This window comes from Lathyrus oleraceus, chromosome 3 (genome assembly GCF_024323335.1).
Source record: "Lathyrus oleraceus cultivar Zhongwan6 chromosome 3, CAAS_Psat_ZW6_1.0, whole genome shotgun sequence".
NCBI lineage: Eukaryota > Viridiplantae > Streptophyta > Magnoliopsida > Fabales > Fabaceae > Lathyrus > Lathyrus oleraceus.
This window is the reverse complement of record NC_066581.1, coordinates 195,704,382-195,721,244: the sequence shown is the minus strand read 5'-3', so window position 1 is coordinate 195,721,244 and position 16,863 is coordinate 195,704,382.

Below are 16,863 nucleotides of genomic sequence, written 5' to 3'. Positions count from 1 at the left end.
TACATAAAAGACATTCTGAATAAATTTGAAATGTCAGAATGCAAACCAGCAAAGACACCCATGCATCCAACCTGCATTCTGGAGAAAGAAGAAGTTAGTCAAAAGGATTGTCAGAAGCTCTATCGTGGTATGATAGGCTCTCTTCTCTATCTGACGGCTACCCGTCTTGACATTCTTTTTAGTGTATGTCTTTGTTCCAGATTCCAATAAGATACAAAGGAATCTCATTTAGCAACAGTTAAAACAATCCTAAGATATCTGAAAGGAACCCCTAACCTTGTCTTGATGTATGAGAAAACATCAGAGTATAGGCTCTCTGGATATTGTGATGTAGATTACACAGGGGACATAATGGAACGTAAAAGCACATCTGGGAACTATCAGTTCTTGGGAAACAATCTCATATCTTGGGCTAGAAAAAGACAGTCAACCATCGCTTTGTCTACTGCAGAAGAAGAATATATATCAGCTTCACTATGCACTACTCAGATGCTCTGGATGAAAAATCAACTAGAATATCTTCAGATATTTGAGAGTAACATTCCTATCTTCTATGATAATACTGCTGCCATATGTTTAAGTAAGAACCCTATCTTTCACTCCAGAGCTAAGCAGATAGAAATAAAACATCATTATATCAGAGACTATGTTCAGAAAGGGGTAATATCTTTAAAATTTATAGATACAGACCATCAATGGGCTGGTATTTTCACAAAACCCCTCGCGGAAGATAGATTCTCATTTATTCTAAAAGACTTGAAAATTGTAAATTGCCCAGAATAAATCTAATGTGCTTCTCTGAAATAGAAAAATAAGGCTCTAAAATAACATCTGGTATCTGGATCTAACTCTGATACTTCTACCAGTTAGGAGTCATTTGAATCAGAAATCCTCAGGATCCAATCCCTTGGCATTCCTGAAGATCAGGTAGATCAACACGTGGGTTATCTTGCGTCTGATCTTGGATCTTCTAGGCAGCTGTCTAGCAGAAATCAAGAGACAGACCCTTGAGATCTCCTCAAGCAGTATGTTATTTTGGGGATTAGACTTCTATCATTAGCTGTAATCATGTCTCTCCTAAGCGTGTCAACTCGTTTAATGTGTCATCATTAATTTTCTAACTTCTCAACTGCTCCTAACGCTATCGTTTTGCATGCCTTCTATGTGTATTTATATTTTTCACAATTCACAATTTCACACTTTACAATCACAACCTACACAAACCTCTCTCCTTCTTCAAAGCTCCTCAAAGTTCATCAAAGCTCATCATCTTCATCTACTTCATCAAACCTTCTCATGGATTCCCAACAACAATCTGTCTATAACTACTCTCAGCAAATGGAATCAATGGAACAACCTCCCATTTCTTGTTGTCTCTAACCCCATTTGTCGTCTGGAAGAAGAGCGACATGTTAGAGAAGCTGCAGAGAAGGCTGCAGCTGAAGCAAAATCAAAAGCTGACGCTGAAGAGGCAACACACATAGCTGCGGAAGAAGCTGCAAAGGCTAGCACCGATGCTATGGATCAGGGGAGCAATCAAACTCTGGCTTCGCTCCTCTGGTACTAAAGACTATGGAAGAACTGCAGAAGGAGCAACAAATAGTGTGAGAAAGATTAGATCACCAGGACTCCGTTAACAACAATATTCAGAACCTGTTGACTCAGTTGCTCCAGAGAATGCCTCCGCCTCTGAACCCTTAGACACTTAGGCTTCTCTTGTTGCTTTCCTTATGTTTTCTGCTATGTTTTTTTGTGTTCTCTGTTTTCTGAATTGCTGCTTACCTGTACCTGTCTTTATCATATATGAAATTTTTTTTACTTATTTTTTGCTAAGTCTTTTTGAGTCTGACAAAAGGGGGAGAATAAAAACAACTCTGATGAAAATATATCTAAGCCTCTTGCTGCATTACGCACATTAATATCTTATGAAAACTAAGTTATGCAGGACAACAACTAAAGTAATAACTAGCTGCCACACAAGGAAAATCTGGTAAGAACTTTTGAGAAATCCTATGATCCATCTCAGGGGGAGTCACCTCTCATCTGACTCTGAGATATTACTTTTGTTGATAATATTATTGTTTCATCATCACTGGAATTTTTTGTCATCATCAAAAAGGGGGAGATTGTAAAAATAAATTTAGTATCTACAATTCATCTCTATGATTTTGATGATAACAAATGATGAAAAAAATGGTACCCTAACAAAATTCATCTAAGTGTGCAGGACTCTATTCAAAAGAAGTCAGATAAACATTCATCAGACACAGACACAAGTTCAAAATGACCACTTAGAAGATACTCAAGCAGAAGCTCTGACTCTGATTAAAGGAAGTATATAAAGCGTAAACAAAACAAGAGATATCAGACACTCTGAAGCGAAAGAGCGCACTCTTGCATCTTAAGCTTTTACACTCTGACGTAATTATCGAGAGGACATCAAGAACCTCTAAAGAAAGTTAGCTGTAAGCAACTATCTGAAGAAGTACTTGAAGAACACAAACTCTGATATCTGAATCTTCTGATTCAGAAACACACTATGAATACTTAACTATGAAGACTTCCAATTATGGCAAGAATCTAATTTTGGAAGAAAATTATAGCACCCCAAAACTGCCTTGGAAAGAACATAGAGATTAATGACATTAATCATCCATCATTGCCAAAGATCCTGTCACTCAACGGTCCTCTCATCACTCCTATATAAAGGATGGATCACTTCACTAAGATAACAACGGAAACACACGAGAATAAAAACACTACTTTCATATCGTTTATTCATTCTCCTTCTCACACGAGTTGCTGCTCTAAAAGTGTGAACAATTCTTTTGCTCTTACCTTGTGTAATTTCTGCTTACCTAAAAGCACTAAGCATTACTGTAATTCTATTTATTTGTTGAATTATCCTCAAGAGACTTGTGATGTCTGTAAACTTGATAGGGCTAAAAGATCTTTATCCTCTTAGACGTTCATTTTTGTAATCTTTCAAGATTATTGGATTAAGTCCTTATTGAAGGAGAAGTCACCTTGGCCGGGTGGGCTGGAGTAGCTTTGAATTTCAAGCGAACCAGTATAAAATTCCGTGTTGATATTATTTATTTTTTGTGTGTGTTTCATTTCCAAAAAGTTTTTATTATCAGTTAAAACAATTCAAACCCCCCTTTCTTGTTTTTCTCTACCTTCAGACACTCCTCAGGGCAAACAAACCCTAATTTCTTGATGATTTGGCTAGGAGACCTCATAGGTACTCCTTGGGGTCTATATTTGGCTATCTAAACCCCGAATTGGGATCCATACATTGGAGATTTACTTGTTAATAATCTCGGTTGAAGGGTATGCCTCATGGAAACCCTAATCAAGGAGATGTGGTCCCAATGCCCTTCGTGTGACCACTTAACCCTAATTTAGTTTAATTCTCCTTATTGTCATTGGTGCTTGATTCTCTTGTTAGGTCAATGTTCATTCAATAACCTTTCGTGCATGTCCATTCATGTTGGTCTTTTGGTTTTGATTCCATGGATTTCTTGCTTCGACCTGTGCATCTTGTGTTTGTTCATGAGCATTCATTCTAGTCTAAATTATTGGTCCCATAACTTTCATTTGCTTCTATTCATCCATAATATTTCATTTGGTCATCCTCATGCCTAGTCCAAGATCATGTCTTGTGTAGTGCCATTTCATTGGGTTCTTTCGAGTACATAGTTCATGCTTTGCTTGGTTTCATCCGGTCAATTTCACTCAAGTCCATGGCATGGCATATTCAATGCTTGGTGTTAGGTCTAAGGATCTTTGGTTCATGCTTATCATTTGTCCATCCAAGTTTTCTAAAGCCTAGTGTGGTTCTATCCAAGCCTTGGTCATGTCCATTGATTCATAATTAGTGGTTTATTCAAGTCATAGCCTTGTTCATTAGTTGGTTCAATTCATGACCAAGTCATAGTCTTAGTCTTATTCGTATAACATTCATTCTAGTTCATCAAATCATCAATTTCAATCTAATTCATGTTCATAGTTCATAATGTTCAAAGTCCATATCAAATTCAAATTTCAATGTTCATATACAAAGTCATTCATTCAATAACCAATCCAATTCAGACAAAATACCAATCACATTCATTATATAATCATAAAAATGTCCATTACATAATAAAATACAAAAAATTGAACTTTGACCAAATGTTGACTTTAGTCAACATTTGACTTTATGGTCAACTTTGACAAAAGTCAACTTAATTACTTTACATCCCAAAAATCCTAAATCTCCTAACCCTAATCCTCATGTTACATGTTGATCTTTTATTGGACCATTTTACTTGGTGCTTCATGAGGAAGTCTTGTTGTCACTTTGTTTGTTCAACCAACCAACCATGACCTACATGAACTCCTAGTTGCAATGCAAGGCATGAACACAAAACTGAACATCAGAACCACAAGTCATAAATTATTCTATATGCATGGTCTTTAAAAATTAATACAAAACTCTTCTTAAAAGTTAGTTTCGAAAAGAAAATGACTGTAGAAGAACTCATACATATTACCTTTGGTGAACTAACCCCTAGTAGGTAGAAGTAGAGGTTGTCAATTATGCATGTATCCATGAAAGAATATCCTTGGAAGATGATGATCAAAGGAAATAAAAATATCAAATAAAAGAGGAAGTCTAAAGTCCAAATGGAAAGAATCAAATTGAAGAAGTAAACTTAGAGAATCGATGTCTATACTAAGAATGGGGGACCATTAAGGACCATCCCATTCAGATTGTTAATGGATATATTTCTAAGGAAATTACATCTCAACACCCCCTTAGTAAGGTATGTAATCTTATGGATTTTGTTTCACATATTGAGCCAAAGGAAATTGATGAAGCTATCATCAAGAAACAATGTCTCTTGCTATACAATAAAGGTTAAATGAATTTGAGAGAAACAATGTTTGCGACCTCGTTCCAAAAGCTAATTGATTGAACCTTGGTGGATCTTTCACAACAAGCTTGATGTTTTCAGAAATGTTTTGAGAAATAAAATAAGACTCACTGAGAAAGGTTACAATCAATAGAAAATCATATATTTCAATGATACTTATGCTCATATAGCTTGACAAGAAGCCCATAAGGATGTTTCTAACTTTCTCATGCATTATGTTTTTGTAAAATCCTACAAATGGATGTAAAGAGTGAATTCTTGAACTATTACATCCATAAGAACTTGGTTCCAATAACGTGAGTTCCTTTGGGTCTTGGCACCAGATCCTAGACATCCTTTTTGGAGAATTGATTGAGTTCCTCTTGCTTATCCAAAGTTTATTATGTGTTTTGAAGAGCTTCATCAATTGATGCAGATTCTATTAGAGACACTAAACCCACAAGGCTTTCTTTTGAGGGCTTGAAAGAGGATTTGGTTCTGATGGGTTCAGACTTATCCCCCAGAATCAATTCTTCAAAATGTGAAGACCTCTATCTGTGCCTTCTTAGAGGAGTCTGAGCTTCAAAAGTTTCTGGTTAAGGAGATTCAGAGTCCTTGTCTTCATCTTCTTTTTCTTCTGATGTCTTTCCTTCAGAACCTGAGTAAGTGATATCCAGATCTGCAAAATTCTCAACTAGCTTTGACTTTTCAGAGTCAAGCCTATCATCAAATATGACATGGATTGATTCTTCAACAATCTATGTCTCAGTGTTATACACTATGTAGCCTTTCGAGCGTTCAGAGTATCCTAACATGATGCACTTCTATTCCTTAGAATCAAACTTGTTCAGATTCTCTTTAGTGTTCAACATAAAACAAGAACATCCAAAAGGATGAAAGTATGAAATGTTGGGCTTTAAATTCTTCCATAATTCATAGGGAGTCTTACCTAAAATAGGTCTTATAGAGATAATGTTTTACATATAACACATTGTGTTGAATGCCTCTACCCAAAAGTACTTGGCCAAATTAGTCTCATTTATCATGGTTCTGGCCATCTCTTGTAGAGTCCTATTCTAACTCTCTACAACTCCATTTTGTTGTAGAGTTCTAGGGAAGGATAAATTATGCGAAATTCCATTCACATCAAAGAGTTTTTCAAAACCTTTTTTTTCTTTCAAATTTGCCAACATGATCACTTCTAACTTTTACAATTTCGAGATCTTTCTCATTTTTCACTTGGGAGAAGAAGGTAGAAAACACAGAATGTGATTCATCCCCATGTCTAAGAATTTCCATCCATGTCCATCTAATGTAGTCATCAATAATGACTAGTCCAAACTACTTACGATTGACAGAGGCAGTTTTCACTGGACCAAACAAGTCAATGTGCAGAAGCTCCAATGGTCTGGAGATTGAAGCAACATTTTTAGCCTTGAAAGACGTTTTAGAAAGGTTTCCTTTCTGAGATGCTTCACAATAATCATCTGAATTAAACTTCATATTTGGAAGGCCTCTGACAAGATTAAGCTTGTTAAGTTGAGAAATCCTCCTCATGCTAACATGACCTAATCGTCTATGCCATGTCCATTGATCTTCATTCATAGACATAAGACATTTTACATTTTTATTTTTCAAATCAGAAAGTCTTATCTTGTAAATGTTGTTCTTCCTCTTTCCATTGAAAATAACTGAGTCATCCTTTTGATTAACAATTTTACAGGACTTTTGATTGAAAATAATGTCATAACCATTGTCACTTAATTGACTTATGGACAAAAGATTATGCATTAATCCTTCACCTAAAAGAATATTAGTAATGGAAGGGAGAGTACTATTACCTATTGTTTCGGAGCCAATGATCTTCCCTTTTTGATCACCTCTGAAACCGACGACGCCTTTAGGTTTAAGTTCCAAGCTTTGGAATATATGCTTTCTTCTCGTCATGTGTCACGAGCATCCAGAGTCCAGGTACCATGACTGATGTCTTAACTCCACGACTAAAGATATCTGCGACATAGACAATCTTATCCTTCGGTACCCATATCTTTCTGGGTCCTTTTAGGTTAATCTTCCCAGAGTTCTTAACAACCTTGGGTTTTTGTGCAAGATATTTATACATGAATGCATGATTAGAACGGGCATGAGGTTTTGTTTTAGCATTAGGTTTAGAAATAGTTCAACCTTTAGGCCTAACATCACTCTGTTTCCATGAAGGAACAAAATGAGCCTTAAGAGTATTTGACTTATCACCTTTTTCAGAATCAGATTCGTCATCAGAATCATAGCCAATACCCTTTGTCCCATTCCTTCTAACGCCATAAATCATAGAAGCCATTAAGCTTATATATAAGCTTTTAGCAAGAAACTTATGGAAATATTTATCATACTTCTTTATGATATCACCAGAACCTGTAGAGGCTTTAAAACGACTTTTCTTTTCAGGTTTGAGACTCTTGCTTAAAGGCACATAATTATTGTTTTTCAAAGTAAGATTTTCTTCACTTAAACTTGGAAAATCTTTATGAAGCTTACATTAAGCTTCTGATTCAGATACGTGAATCTTTTTCAGATCATTGTATTTGTCCAAATGATTCTGATATTTTTCCAGAACTTTAGATAGACTAAATTCAAGTTCAAATCGAGATAGTTCAGAAAATACCTCTTCAAAATCTGACTCAGATTTTGATTCTAATTGCATTGTTTCTACAGGAGCTTCTGTGCAAGCCATCAACGCCACGTTAGCCTACTCTTCTTCAAAATCATCTTCTGAAGACTCTGAATCATCTTATGTAGCCATGAAACCTTTTTCTTTCCTTTGAAGTTCTTTTGGGGCCTCTCTTTCGTTAAATTGGGACATTCATTGTTTAAGTGGTCAGGCTCCATGCACTTAAAGCACATGAGTTTTTTGCCAGCTCCAGCCTTCTTGGATCAAGAAGTAGACTCGGAACGACCACCTATCCTTCTTTGTCTTATGAATTTGCCTTGCCTTTTCTTCCAAAGTTGATTATCACGTCTAGACAGAAGAGACAATTCATCATTATCTTCTTCTTCTTCTAATTCCTCTTCAGACTCTTCATCATTTTCATCTTGAAGAGCTTTAGTCTTATCAGATCTTCCTGAATACTTCAGAGTAACTAACTTGCTCTTCCTATTGGGCTCATCTTTCTCCAGCTCAATCTCACGACTTCTTAAAGAACTTACCAATTCTTCAAGAGAAATGTTGTTGAGATCCTTTGATAACTTTAAAGCATTTACCATAGGTCTCCAACACTTAGGTAGACTTATGATGATCTTTTTAACATGATCAACAATAGAATACCCTTTGTTAAGAACCTTAAGTCCTACAACAAGAGTTTGAAACCTTGAGAACATGTTCTCAACAGTTTCTTCATCCTCCATCATGAATGCTTCATATTTTTTAATCAAGGCAAGAGCCTTGGTTTCTTTAACTTGAGAATTTCCTTCAGTGTCATCCTTAGAGAGTCAAAAATAGATTTAGCAGTATCTCTGTTGGTGATTTTCTCATACTCAGTGTATGAAATAACATTTAGTAAGATGGTTCTAACTTTTTTATGATTCTTATAATCTTTATTTTGTTGATCAATCATCACTTTTATTTCCACTTTGTTATCACTTGCATCTACTGGGTGTATGTACTCATCAACTATCATATCCCATAGATCAACATCGTGACCTAGAAAAAAGCTCTCAATTCTATCTTTCCAATAATCAAATTTATTTCCATAAAAAACATGAGGTTTAACATTGTAATGATCTCTATCATTTATTTGAATAACTGGTGGTAGAGGGGCAACCATTGTGTTTCACGCTGGATCTTTATCGGATACTGTTAGGTGTTTGATAATCTTATCAAGACCAGAACCAGAGATCTGTTGTCAACTGAAGGTGGAAAGAAACACAAGAAAGTGAGGCTTAAATTGGGTTTCTAAAATAAAATCATTTTCAAAACCAACTCAAAAAATCAATAACACGAACAAGAAAAATAACAAAGTTATTTTTATACTGGTTTGCTGTTAACGAAGCTACCTCCAGTCCATTCTACCAAGGTAATTTCTCCTTCTTAAGAAGGACTTAATCCACTGTAATCAAAACCTGATTACAAACACCCCAAAGACAAATCGTCCTTGTCTTCTTGAGTCTATATGACTAAAATCTAGTCACTCAAGGAAACCACTCAAACGAACTTGAGATTTACAAGTTGTGTTTACGAAGAATGCTTCTAAAAAACTGATTAAAACAAGTTATTACAATGAATATATCTTACACAGTAACGAGCAAAAACTCTTGTGTGTTTACAAAGAATAAACATAGAAAATTATATTTACTAGGAGCTTGTGTATGTTCAATAGTGTAAGCGTTTTTCAGTAATGTGAATTGACAACCTCTTCAAATCTTCAAGTCTCCTTTATATAGGTAGAGAAAATATCCGTTGAAGGGTAGAATTAGAATACTGAAATGAGACTGTCTCTTTCATAACGGTTTGCATACAAGTGGAAAAATGGTACAATAGTACAATCCTTAGCCCACAAAATCAGGGTAGTGGAGGAAAAGTGATTTTGTACTGTGTATTATTTTCCTAATGCAAAACCTTTTGATCTTATCTTCCAATCTTGAAAGGCTTCCGATAAAATGATGTTGAAGCATGCTTAGAAGGATCAAGAGACAAGTTGACAGAATCTTCAGAACCTTGGTCTTTAGAGTCTTGACACAGTTTCTCAGAACCTGGTCTTCAGAGTCTTCAGAATTTGAGCGCAGAGTTTTGAAGGCAGACAAACCTTTAAAGGCTCTAACAATCAGAGTCACAGTCAGAAGCTTTAGCACGGACATTTATCAAAATCGTTGTCTAAGAGCTTTATAGAACTTGATAGCATCTTGTAAAGCACTTGTATCTCCTCAGAGTCAGAGTGTGTTGATTCCAGAATCTGATAACGTCACACGTCATTCCTTCAGAGTTAAAACCTGTTAGCGAAATCTACACACTAGACAACAAAACCATTCGTGTATAAATTATTCTCTAAGAAACAATGCATTTTTATCATTAAAACTAAAGGCCAAATGCATAACCAAATCTTGTTCTAACAAGGATGACGCTTCCAACCTAGATTATAAGTTTTAAAATATGGGTTACCTCTTTAAAAGGTGTTTTAATCTTTTTCTTCTTCTAAGACTCCTTTAGGTATGCAATTGCCATTAGTATGCCCCTGCCCATAAAAGTCACTCCGCATTGCTTGAACTTGACTCACATTTGCAGGAACAATTGTAGCTTCAACTAACTGTTTAGTAAGAACCTTCACCTGAGCTAACAAAGTTGTGTGGGTATCAAACTCTATAACACCTTTCTTTTTTCTTCATTTCGAGAGCGGTATTCATTCTTACACATTTTTTCAATCAACTATTTCCCTTTATCTTTATTCTTTATTCTCATTATACCTCCAACCGAGACATCAAAAAGAATTCTTATCTAAACTTTTAGTCCTCTCACGAAATATTCTTTCCGTTCCATGTTGTCCATGATGTAATTTGGGCACCTTCTAAGTTAAAGTTTGAATCTTTTCCATGAATCACCTTGTGCAAATTTTGAAACTTCATCCTTTCTTTCAACAGACTGAGCATTGGTGAAAATCACTCTAAGAAATCATCTTCCAACTCAGTCCATGTTTGAATGGTTCCAATAAGTAGAAAATGCAACCAATCTTTTGCTCTTCGAATTAATGAAAACCCGAACAACCTCAATTGATTTAAATTTCAATTACCACATATGGCTTTCACATATAGCATGTCTCATAAAATCGTGACAAATTCTTCCAAGGGTCTCGAATTGCACTTCCGTCGAATTGGTTGTATCTCATACTTGCAAAAATAGTATTCTTAATGTCAAAAGAAACAGAGTTGTCTGATTAGAACATCAGAGAAATCCGCTCTACATTAGTTCTTTTACAAAAGTCACTCATGGTCCTCCTAGCGTGTGTATTAGCCATCACTACTTCCTCTTGCTCCCTCTAATGATCTGAAGAAATTGGTGTATGTTCCTCTTCTACTTGTTCCTTAACTGCCTATGCTGCTCTTGCAACTTTCCGATTTGCTCTAGCTTTTTTGTTTGATCTCCAAATCAAAAGGTAGTAATGTCAATCCTGAACCTCACATAAACAATCAGAAGATATCTTAGTAGCACTACACAAAGTACAAAACAGAGTAAGGACAAAAATTTAAAATAAAATAAAATAAACTAACAAGAATTAAAATAACAATAAAATAAAATTAATATAAACAAACATAAAAAATAGAAAATAAAATAAAAAATTTAAAATACCAAAACTGTTTTGTTGAAATAATTCAACAATTCCCAATAATGATACTAAAAACTTGATGGAATTCTAAGAAGGGTCTTAAAATCGTCTCAAGTAATAAAAATTAGTGTCCAAAGAAATTGTTCTATTTTAGAAAAGCAATTGCAAAGTCTATTTAAAAAGTATAAGATTAGGGTTCGCAATTATTTTGAGTAAACAGTAGAAAATAAACAAAGTGTTTAAAAATTACCAGATTAAAAGATTAACAGACCTTATTCAAATTCCCTCAATATCATTGTTGATGACCACTTTAATTTGCTTTTAGATTCATTTCACATAATTATGATGAATTAACAAAATTGTTATACTCAATTCCTTGGACTTATCTCTAGTTCCTTAGGCCAGTTCGAAGCTATATTAGGAGAAATAAGCATGTTAATTCATAAGTCACAACTTAATATTATTTATCCCTAAATCAATTAGTAAATTGAAAAATTACTCTAGTTCAAGTTTAAAGAATTAGGGTCAATAATCCCTACACATCTAGGTTCTTTTTATGAGCTTGTCAACACATAAATAACAATATACAAGAGAGTAACTGAATAGAAACTACAATATCAATTTAAGCAAATAATGCAGAACAAATCATGTGCCTCAACATATCAAATTAGGTTCATCTCATAAAACCTAATGTATGGAAACTTAGCTATTCATATTCAAGAAATATATAAAAATAAGTTTGAAATTTTTTACATGAAACCCAAAAAGAAATATGGTCTTCAATGACAAAAACCTTCATTCTAGAGCTCTCTTGCCATCTTCCTTCGTGAAACCTTCGTCAAATCGTAGACTCAAACTCCAACGCTCGTCAAATCACTCAAAATCTCTTGTAATGCATCAAAAACATGTATAAATTATGCCACAACCCATCCTTTCATGTCACACTGTGTTCGATTCGCTCTGGATCGTGCATCGACACCTTTTCATTGTGGAACGATCAACTGATTTTCTTGCATTCGTGGTACGATTTTGGCCATGAATTTTCAAGGAGCTTAAACATAATTTTTTCACAAAATTATTCCAAAGGAATAATTTTATCATCTTTCTTCACTGTATTTATTTTCTTCCATTTTCTTTTTTAAATTAGAACCCATTATACTACAAATAGCTAAAAACAGACGCAAATGCTCGATAAAATTACATGATGACATTCCGTCATCTAAAAACTTAATTGGTGGAATAAGGAGGTGTTTGGACGGGTTCACCCAAAGAATAAACAATTGGTAAAATAGCTCAGTGACTTGGATGTGGTGGCATCAACAACTCTCGAAGAACCAGATGTGGATACAAAGTTCAATCAAAGAAAATTCACCTTTCAATGGTTCTGGTAGAAATTACACGATAAAGAGAGTTTTTTAAAGCAAAAGTCTAGGGAAAGTGTATTTAACAAGGAGACTTTAACACAAGATATTGTTAAATGCATGACAAAGAACGAATCATATAGTTTCCATCCACAAAGAAGGCAACATACTTTAAACTGCGGTTGCAATAAAAAAAAGAGGTTAAAATGTTTTTTTGAAGATATATTTAGTTCCAAAAGGATCAACATACCGATATTCAATGGCCTGAATTTCAACCTATTTGACAACGTAGATATGGAAGATTTGGAGAAACAATAACCGAAGAATTAATCAAAGAGATCATATGGAATTGTGAAGGTAAGAAAAATATAGGGTCTAACAATTATAACTTTTACTTCATGAAAAATTGTTGGGAGGTCATGAAGGAGGATATCATTGGCTTCGAAATGAATTTCCTTCCAATGTTATTTTGCCCAAAGCTATTACCTCAGCTCTTTTAATTTTGATCCTCAAAATGGAGCACCCACATGAGCTCAACGACTATAGACCTTTATGTTCAATTAGCATCTTGTATAAGATCATCACGGAGTTTCTAGCTACAAGGTTAAGATTAGGGCAAACAAGGCGTCATTCCTCTTTACTTGGTCATATTTAAGGGGAAACATGATATGGCATGGTACTTGTTCTCTAAATATTATGAAAAACATGAAGGAAAAGAATGGAACATGCAGATGTATAACTTTGGTCTTGATGATTTACAGGGTGGCCACAATTGATCTTTTCTGTCTTAGGGTACACTTCTATTTTTTTCCCAATCAATAAGATGACTAGTTTTAGCGTGTGTAATGACAAGTGTTTTTACAAATACTGTTTTCTTTGAGTAGGAATACATGTGTGACTAATTTTAACTTGTGTAATTAAACTATTTTTTCAAAGATTTTTGTCTATGAGTAGGAATGTCTTGCAGGGTCTAATCTAGTGTCTAATAGATTTCCATCTTATTTTGTCTTTGAGTAGAAATGTAATTGTAATATGCAGGTGTAATTCAAGGACATAATTTGATGGGGTCTCTACGACGTTTCATAGAATGTGAATAAATGTTTACGACTTTAATGAAAAACTTAGAATGAACATGTTATATTTGATTCATAATTCCCTTAATATATATTTTTCTTATAAAAAATCACACCTCAAAGTTTAGAACTCAAGGAACATAAGTATCTCCACTAATATTAAAATTAAGTTAATATAGTTTTGATTACATGAACATAATTTCTAGTTGGATTTTTTTTATATATATAATGAAGGGCCTAATCCCAAAAGAAAAGACCTACAACGAGATTAAAGAGGGAATATGACTCTCATAGAAATTCCTATCGAGAAGTTGATAATGGAAAGAAGGACGCTTCTCAAATATGCACATATTTGTCAACTGCGATCTTCCAGTTTTGGCTAACATATCAACAGGCATGTCGGCTTCTCGGTAAATATGTCGAATCCTTACATTGATATCTTGATGTAATAACATTCTGATTTTAGTGATCATAATTCTTTCCATTCTACTGTTTTGATTATTAAACTCAATATCATTAACTACTTGTTAAGAATCTACTTCCATGATAATGTTTCTCAGATCCATTGTCACACCAATCTTTAAACCTTCCGAGACACCTCAAAGCTTAGCTATGTACACACTACTTATACCAATATACCAATATGCTCGAAGAACCCTCTAATCCATTCTCTCCTAGTTCCTATAATTATACCACCACAACTTGCTTTTCCATCTTTATCTTTTGCTCCGTCTGTATTTAGTTTAACCCATCCCACCAAAGGAGTTTCCCACTTCACAGAACGCAAAATCCTACGAGTATTCAAACTAATGTTTTTGAAGCTTTCACACGCTCATAATCCTGAGTAATCTTATAGATGTGACTTATCATGCATGGCGGTCTAATTAAACTTCCGTCACACGTCTCTTTGTTGTGCCACATCCAAATGCTGTGGCACGTAGTCGACCAAAACTCCGTCCAATCTTTTTTAGAATTCCATCCCAAATTATTATTCATATTATAGAATATCCAATCCTTCAAATTATCTGCAAAAAAGACTAAGTTTATTGTTAGTATGAACAATTTCCATCCACATCCCAACTACACGCGAGCAATCTCTCAGGACATGAAAAGCATCTTCCTAAACATTGTTACAAAAAGAACACATAACACTACCAAGGTCCATTCTATGTTTTCTACTATTGGTGGGCAAACGATCATGTTGGAGAATCCAAACAAAGTGTCTAACTCTTTCCGTTGCTTGGATTTTCCAAATATTTGTCCATGTTTCACTGCTAGTTCCTTCCCCATACTCATCCAGCAATCCATACATGGTTCCAACACTAAAAGATTTCCCATCTTGCTGAATACCCACTATAATATCAGGACATGCATTAGTCGAATACAATACATACCATAACTCCCCATTGTTGTTTTGGAGTTTCCACCCATGCTTGGAGATGCAAGCCTTGTTCATAATGTCTAACTTACACAACCCTAGACCACCAACATTATTCGAGCTTGCCACTACATCCTATTTAATGGCATGATGCTTCCTGTTGCTATCTGTGTCACCCTAAATAAATATCCTCTGTATCTTATGAACTTCATTAATATAATACTTAGGGATAGAAGATGTCATCATTGGATATGTTGGAATAACTTCAAGACACTCTTAGCCAGAGTCACTATTCCTACAAATGCAAGTTGATTCCCCTTCCATGATGTAAGCTTAGCACTTACTCGATCAATAACGTAGCAATATTCCTCTTTTCTATTGGCTTTCCCAATTAGAGGAACACCCAAGTACTTACCAAGCACCACAGTTTCACCAAAGCCCGACATTCTTCCAAGCATGTCTCTCATGCTTCTAACAATATTCTTGGAGTAGAATATCCTGCTTTTCTCCTGACTAATTTGCTGACCTGACATGCTACAAAATTTGTTCAGAATATTTAGAACATAATTCATTTGAGTCATGGTTACTTCACCAAAAAAAGGAGATCATCAACAAACATTATGTGTGATACCGTATGTCCTCTCCTCCCTGCTCAAATAGTTCTCCAATTTCCATCTTGAACAACTTGTGAAATGAGGTGCGAACGTTTGTCCAAATATAAGACAAATAGGTAGGGAGACACATGATATCCTTGCCTTATTCCTCTATTTGGACAAAAGTACTCCGAAGTTGACCCATTCCACTTGATATTAGTTTCCACACTAGTCACTCCATGCATGATGATGTTAATTATCTTCATATGCAAATTTATTTCTACAAGATTTCTCCAAATGAAATCCCAGATGATTTTATCGTAAGCCTTCGAGAGATCCACTTTGATCACAAAGAAACCTTTCTCCCCCTTCAAATTTTTCATGCAATGCACAATTTCCCGAGCAACAATTATATTCTTTTGGATACTTCGTCCTAAGATAAATCCTGATTGGAACGGAGACACAAGTTTAGGCATAACATTCTTGAGTCTTTCGACTATGATTTTTCTCACTATCTTATAGAGCACATTGTGGAGAGATATTGGCTTGAATTAAGTGGCATATTCAGGTTTGGTTGACCTTTGGTATAAGGAAAATGTCTGCTTGATTTATCATGGCTAGACCACTAGGGCAATGCCAAGTTTTCTTGACAAACTCACAAACATTTCTACCTACTATGTTCCATGATTTCTGGTAGAATCCTGCATGAAATCCATTTGGCCAAGAAGCTTTCCACGGATTCATGCAGAAAACTGCGTGCTTAACTTAATCATCAGTCACATCCTCTCCAAGCTTGCTCATGATATCATTCTCAAGTTGTGGATACGTGAGCTTACTTCGTTCCCACATGTTTCTAGTATCATGCAATACAAACTGTTTTTTTTTGTAATAGTTGGCAAATAGTTGTTTCACCTGGCTATCTTCATCAATCCACCGCCCCTATTTGATTGTTATCATTACAATTTTATTCCTCTTTCTACGTTGCACCATTTTGATATGGTAATATTTTGTGTTACGATCTCCATCCATGAGCCACTTTCCCCTAGACCGTTGGAACCACGTAAACTCTTATTGTTAAAGAAGCTCACTCATCTCAATTTGGAGCTTTTTCTTGAGCCTCCTCAACCCTCCTACTCTATTCCTGGTTTGCATGTGTCTCTGGATACCTTCAATACGCTTCATAATCCCCTTCTTCTGTCTGATGACTTGTTCGGGAAAGTTCTCAGATTCCACTCCGTGACACCTT